We start from the raw sequence: 7,495 nt of genomic DNA, 5'->3' as shown, positions 1-7,495 counted from the left end.
TTACTCAAATCCACTGTTGAATACAGATTTTTATCGCCCACTTTGTCTAAAATGTGGTTCAAATTCGGCAGCTCCATTAAATCATCCTGAAGCTCTAAATTTACCATTCTTAGATCCGCAACCAATCTAGAGCGATCTCCTGATGGCACCAGGAAAAGGGGAGAATTAAAATTAGAATGGTCAGGGCATTCCTCAACCACACCAGATCTAAGCAAACCTCTAATCTGTCTATCCATTTCCGGCTGCTGCTTGAACGGAATCCTTCTCGATGGAACCCATCTAGGTTTATAGTTATCCTTGAGCTGGAGATGTGCCTCAAAGAAATTACAACAACCTAAATCATGCTCTCCACTCGAGAAAACGGTTCTATACTCCCACACAGTCTCTCGAAGATCATTCTTGTCTTCCTCGCTAATCTTCAACTCGTCTAACTTCAACTGCTTGAAAAGACTCTCCCTATCCCATTCCTTAACTAGCGGCTCCTCATCAGCTAGCTGGCTTAACTCTGGCACTGAACAATCCGATGACACCGCATTAACTGTTTCACAGGTCACTCTCATGACTCGCTCACCAAACTCTACAGGCTTCATCTTACCCAGCCACGTTCTCTTATTTATCTTCACAGGCTTATCTGTAGGATTCATGACTCTAACAGGGACCATATTGTCCTCAGACCGTATGAGGGAGTGCGCTGTGAATATGCCAGTACCTACAACCGTGTTAATATGAGGTTCTAACTGGCCATAAACGTCATCACGTTGACTTCTAGGTCGCAACAATTTGCCTTGTATATGAGTGCCCGAGAGAGGTGGTATAATTACTGTTTCATTGCATACTACCTTCATGCAGCGCTTAGTGGGTTTAGGAGGTGTTCTAAAACACGATGAACCCTTGTTAGTATACAGTAATCTATCCCTGGCATTAATATTGATCCCCTGATCAAACATCAAATCCATGCCTATCAGAACCTCTGCCTCATGAAATTCAGAAACAACAAACGTGTGTTCAAAAGATTTGCCGGCAATAACCACTGGAAGCTTAATCTGACCGAAAGTCTTTATGTTATTACCCGAAAAGGACTTAAGCTTGAGATTACACGACACAACCTTCTCAAATTTATCTATAAATCTGACAAACGATTCAGCAATTATAGAAATAGACGATCCCGTATCCACAAAGAAATTTGCTGATCTACCAGCACAATTTCCTCCAACCAAAATGCAGTTTCCCTTACTGCCACCAATCTCGTTACAATCTTCATAGTAACGTGTGTTTTTGACCGCGGGCGACCTCCTCTTAAATCTAGGGCCGCCCTTTAGAAGTTTAAAGGCGCCTGATTGTTAGGTCTATATGCTCTGTTCCCACTCTGTTGGCCATAACCACTCTGATATAAAGACCCCCCGTCTTGATATCTATCTCTATTACCAGCAAATCTGCTCGGACAGTTTCTCTGAAAATGCCCTCTATCACCACACTCCCAACAACCTTCTAACTGAGGGCGAACGTTACGTGATCCCCGATTATTCGAATTACCCACGTAATTTCGAGCTGGCTGATAACGTGACTGAACAGGCGTGTTTCTACGATCATCATTTCTCATGCCACCCCTAAAACTATTGCTAACTAGATTAGGAGTCCATGAACGGCCAGTGCGCTGGTTAACTTCCGACTGGGAAGGAGGACATTTAGGATGATAACTCTCCTGGCTTGTGCTCGTCATCAAGTTGTCACGTGTTTGCCCAGGTGCTGGAACCCTAGCTCTCTGGCCATCTAATCCAGAATTATTAACAGCGAAGATCGTATCCTGGGCCTGAGTGAAACTCCCTGGTTCCCCACTAACAGCTAACGTAATACGCTCAGTATGAATTGCAAGTTTAACTGCTTCTCTATAGGAATGCAACTGGGACTCATAAAGCTTAGTCCTTACAGCTACGTCACGAGCTCCTACAACAAGAACATGCAAACAACTCTCGTCCTTCTTGGCCTCGCAGTCATACCCAGCCTTCAAAGCAAGCTCCTCAATGCGTGCAATGAACTGCTGTAGGTTCTCACTAGCTAACTGACGCAATGACATGAGCTCAGTTCTAAAGGCCCAAGATTGAGTAGAAGGAAACATCTCCTCTGAGTATCGCTTAATGAGAAGATCGATATTACATTTCTCGTCCGGCCTGAGAGAGACCTTCTGCAGTGTTTCCCAGGTGGATTCACAACGAATGTACGACAACATGTACGTACTAACATCCGAACCACCACTATGCCCACATAGAATCAAATGCTCCTTGAATCGCCTGGCAAATTTGATGAAATTAGATCCAGTTTCAAAATAAGGAGGCTTGGGAGGCCTGGCACCTGTCAAATGTGGACCAGCTACTGAACAATTCAATGGGGTTATAATACTGTTACCAAAATCATCCTCGGTGTTCGCGTTTCTAAACTGAACCTGCTCGGATTTAATAACAGGATTCATAACGTGTACGTTCTCTTGAAATCTACTGCTAGAACTAGCTGGAGGGGCGTTAGTAACTGTGCTAACAGGTTTAGGCCGTGCATTATCAATCTTATCCTGCAGGCCTTCTAAAGCTGAACGTAAGTCCTTCAACTTATCTTCTAATTCGGAAATGCTATTGCTATCTGCACCAGAATCTAAACCATCTATCTCCTTCATTATTTCATCTATGCTAGACTGAATCTTACCCCTTTCTAAAATCAACGTCGCCCACTCCATTTCAGCTGCAATACTATCACACATGCTAAAAAGTGAATCTAAATGTAAAAATACACTTACAAATAGAGTAGATAAGTACTGGAACAGGCGTACTCTTCACGTTGCTGGAAAATCTTCTAGTCAAGACTTTACTGTGCTTTACTGGAACTGTAACTTCTACGTCTATCACTCCTGAGTAGATGTACGGAAAGTAAGGTTGCAAAACTTACGCAAATCTCACTAACAATCTAGGTAATAACGTACTGAAGTCTACAAGCGGCTGTAAACTAGGTGCTCGTCAAAACGATCGCACTCAACTGGAATATACAGGTACCACAAAATGGGTAGCTACACTTACCAAATCTAGTAGGAAGTACTGAAAGATCTCGAACAATCTCCACGTAATTCTTCTGGACTTCGACGTATACCGAACTTAGCTTATCAAATGAGAAACGTTAGGATCTTAAACGAAACTATACTGAATATAGGTGATACTAGAAGGATCACGAGCAAAAATAGCAACACTAAAAGTGGCCTCCAGATATAGAAAACCGCGTTCCTTAGTGTTTAGTGTATGCTAGTCAAGCTCTAGTCACGAAGCACGAAACGGCAGGGCGTACCGTATAGTAGAAATGAAACGAGTATATTAAAAAGGATAATTTACTTGTTTTCTTTCTACCCTACGGTACGCCCTGCCGTTCGTGCTACGTGACTAGAGCTTGACTAGCATACACTAAATACCAAGAGAACTCAGTTTTCTATATCTGGAGGGGTTTTAACGATCTGGAAGGGTTGACATCATCAATCAAACACAATATGAGTTATTCCTACTTCCTAACTCAATTCCTACTTCCTTCTCACTTTATGGCGACAATAAATAAAAAAAGGGACCTTGGCGTGCCACACCCTTTGTTTTACAGAATTTTCAGGAAATCTAAGTTTGACCCATATCACATATCGGCATATTTATATTTTCTGAAATTCTTAAGTAATTCTGATACGAATTACGTAAGTTATTATTAATATTATCATTAAAGGGTTGCAACTTGCGTGTTGGTACTGGTCGCTCCTACTAAATCGCTCGCCCAAATTTTAAGAAAATTCTTGTGAAAAGGCCCTTTTTGGCTAGTAAAACGTGTATTCGATTATTTAGGGCTCGGGTTAGGGTTAGGGTTGTGGTTAAGATTATGGATAGCTTCGGGGTTATGGTTAGGGTTAGGGTTGGGATTAGGGTTTATGTCAAACCGTTTTGTACGGCTGCAAAACCAAAAAAACCAAAGTCACGTGAAATTTTTGGGCGAGCGATTTAGTAAAAGCCAAATAAACCCGACAGTTGAAACCACCTTGAATCGATGAACATATTGTATTTTTGAAAGCTAAATCCGAATCACCCCACATGACATTGACACAGGGTTATCATTTTGTATTTTTCAATTGATTATAATCAATATTCAATCAGAATGTGTATAGTGTTTGTCGAAAAAGTTTAAATTGTGAAATATGCACATATAATTGCTTCACTTTACGTGAAAACAACTGCATTTCATCAATATTCAATAATACAGTGCCTTCAAAATCATACCAGGTAATAATATAATGCGCTTTACAACTACAACTTACTTGGTCTCAAAACAGCATGAAAAATGAAAGCAAAACTGAAAACAATGTGATATTTTTAGGATATGCAGCATCAAACAAAAAAGTAAAAATAAGGTGAATCTTTTGTAATTTCTTACATCTCTGCCACAAAAATTTAAAAAAAGTGTTTTATAATCTTTTTCAGGAAAACACAAGACGTGAAATGCAGTGCACAGGAATTGTAATCGTTTTACTTGTTAATGTTTTTAGATTTCACTTCGCAGTGGCATGGACAACAGTTTCCGGACACAGTACTTTTGATGTCGACTTTGACTTATATGACTTAGAGATGAAAGTGTCAGGAGTTAGGCAGTTTGATATCCACGGTAGAAATTTTGGTGGCGGCCTCATGGAATTCAATACTGACAGTTATAGTTCAACATTTCAATTTCAAAATTTGTGTAATACAGAACAAATATCGAATGTCCCAGTACCAGCTTCCAATGAAAGAATTTGGAGAATGCAAAAGACTTCAAGTGAACTTTTTTTGTATTGTGATGAGATTCTTGTTGGAAGTTTTAGCAGGTCATGGTCATTTAGCTGTATAGAAAACCGCGTTCCTTAGTGTTTAGTGTATGCTAGTCAAGCTCTAGTCACGAAGCACGAAACGGCAGGGCGTACCGTATAGTAGAAATGAAACGAGTATATTAAAAAGGATAATTAATTAAAAGGAGAAAGTTATACAAAGTGAACGTCAACAGAGAAAACTTCCAAGTGTTCGCTCCAAGCGATTGCCGTGAATATAGATCACACTACGTGTCTAGTCACAGAGAATAGTACTCAGTTAAACTGGCTATTGACAATCGAATCCCTTAAAATGATTAAGGGGCAACTAAGAAGTGAGCTCTCCACTTCCGGCTCTTCGGGTATACTCTCAAAACTTCGTCACGCCACACTGCGTGACAGCACAACGCATTTGCTTGTACCACGTGACACGCCGTCTCGCCAATGAGCACTCCACTAGCAGTCACGCTGTGGTCGCGAGGACCAACCACAGGCCTGGCTGTAAGTCAGGTGCAAAGTGAGCGGACGGCTCGTTTCAGACAGTTAGTCTGACAGTAGTTCTGCCAGCCAACCGACTTACACTCAAAATGTGTAACTCCCAAATACGAACATATAAAAACATTGGTTATTATATACCCGGAAATACATACTAAATTCTACGTCCCTTAAACGTTATACTAAAACTAAGATATTCTAAAAGATATCTCTAAATACCATATTACAACAGCTGCTTATCTGATTATCAGTGGAACAATTTTGGACAGGACTTTTACTTTTTTGATGATGCAGTGACACATTATCGAATAATTTCTTCAAGTGAGTGATCAATAGATTGCAAAACCTTTTTTTCGTTGATAATCCAAAGCGATAACAAAAATTTTAAGATATGTATATTTAAAGAAAATGACCCAACAAATTGTTCAGAAAACAGCAGATCAGCAATTAACGGAGGTTGGAGTTCATACGGCTCATGGTCTACCTGTTCAAGATCTTGTGGAACAGGAACAAGATCAAGAAGCAGAACTTGTACTAACCCTTCTCCATCTCATGGAGGAAGCAGTTGTTCTGGATCATCTTCAGAGAGTCAGAACTGCCACACTAACAATTGTCCAGGTAAAGGAAACAAAAACGCCGAATATTGAACGGTGGTTTTTGGGGACCATCTATGTCTATTGTCACAAATCCTTACAATATCGTTGGCCTGTAAGAAAAATAAATGTATTTTCCGCTGTAAAAATTGTGTTCAGTTAACGGAGGTTGGAGGTCATATTCTTCATGGTCAACCTGCTCAAAATCTTGCGATGGAGGAACACAAACAAGAACCAGAACATGTTCGAATCCTTCTCCGGCACATGGAGGAAGCAGTTGTTTAGGAATGTCTTCTCAGGGTTATAAGAAGAGTCTCAATATATTTAGGCTAACTTGTAAATAATTAATAACGAAGTCATATGCAAAGTGGAAACGCAAAATTTAGCTGAAAAACAACGATTACGTGAAATTTGATCGTAGAAAATGAACATTCGATGGCAGAGATTGCAATTTCATGTTCTATTTCAGTTGTGACTGCGGTCAATAAAGAACAGCTGGCTGGTACAAGAGCGTTGATTTCTTGTACTGTTACTGGTCTGACAAGAAAACTGGATAGTGTGAAATGGACGACTTCTAACAAAGTAGCTATATCTTCTGGTCAAAACATTGTTTATGATGGTGGATTTGATAACACAGCTGACGGTTCTCAGACCACGATTCTGACTGTTCCTGGTTCTCAAAACAACCGCGATACGATTTATCATTGTTTGATCACATCTGCTAGTATTGATCGAGTAAACAAAACAATAGTCGTCATCTTGAAAACATTTAGTAAGTTTTCCATTTCATATAAGTGGATATTATGTGTGTCAGTAGTGTGATGAGGACATCTGTTTGATTAAAGGTTCAACGGTGAACTCTGTGAACTGCTTTCTTTTCATGTTTCCCTTCGACCTTCATTTTAACTTCTATATTTACATAACTTTTTTTCATTAGAAATGCCATTTTTGTTAGAAGTCAAAAAGCAACGGGAGAAATGTTGGATAACAAAATTTAGGCACAAGCACTAATTCTTTAGCTGACCTTGGGTCTTAATTCAGTCATCAGACTGTGAAAATTTACAGAAATAAAGCACATTTTCGATGGTCATGTCATAAAAATCAAATTATGACGCGATGGTAAATACCATTACCTGCTAACCAAATATTTCAGATGTTGCCTCAACTCCCAAGGATTTGACCACCGCTGTAGACCAGACATTGACTTGCTGCTAAGCTGGCTGATTTTACTAGTCTATCATCAGTGACCTACAAGTGCTCAGTCAAGTCTGGCCAATACACAGATTCTCCTGCATCCGGAGACATAAATGTCAAAGCTACCATTCTAACACTGGGTGAGCGTAAAATATCTAGGTTGACAGTTTTATCTGCCATACTACTGCTAATCTAGGAAGTTAAAGGATTTTCATACAACAATTTATCCGATAATGGGTCAAATTATTGTGTATGATTGCTGCTCTTAGACAATAAGATGTTGGCACACTTGGTGAGTCAAGTTATTCTAACCAAATATTAATTTCAGTGGTAACTGCTGTGAACAAGGAACAGCTTGATGGAACTG

At 39.8% G+C, this 7,495-nt stretch overlaps 1 long non-coding RNA gene across 1 annotated transcript; it reads left to right on the top strand.

Annotated features, from left to right (window-relative positions):
• Positions 1-6,132: 6,132 nt before the first annotated feature.
• LOC134812191 (uncharacterized) lies at positions 6,133-7,143 on the top strand. Its single transcript, XR_010159899.1, has 3 exons — positions 6,133-6,234; positions 6,404-6,706; positions 7,088-7,143. It is a non-coding gene; the product is annotated as an uncharacterized LOC134812191 (long non-coding RNA).
• The last annotated feature ends 352 nt before the right edge of the window (positions 7,144-7,495 follow it).

The sequence above is a fragment of the Bolinopsis microptera genome, chromosome 3 (assembly GCF_026151205.1).
Source record: "Bolinopsis microptera isolate Bmic1 chromosome 3, MBARI_Bmic_1.0, whole genome shotgun sequence".
NCBI lineage: Eukaryota > Metazoa > Ctenophora > Tentaculata > Lobata > Bolinopsidae > Bolinopsis > Bolinopsis microptera.
Note: the sequence above shows the minus strand (reverse complement) of the source record. Positions and strands in the feature narration are given on the sequence as shown.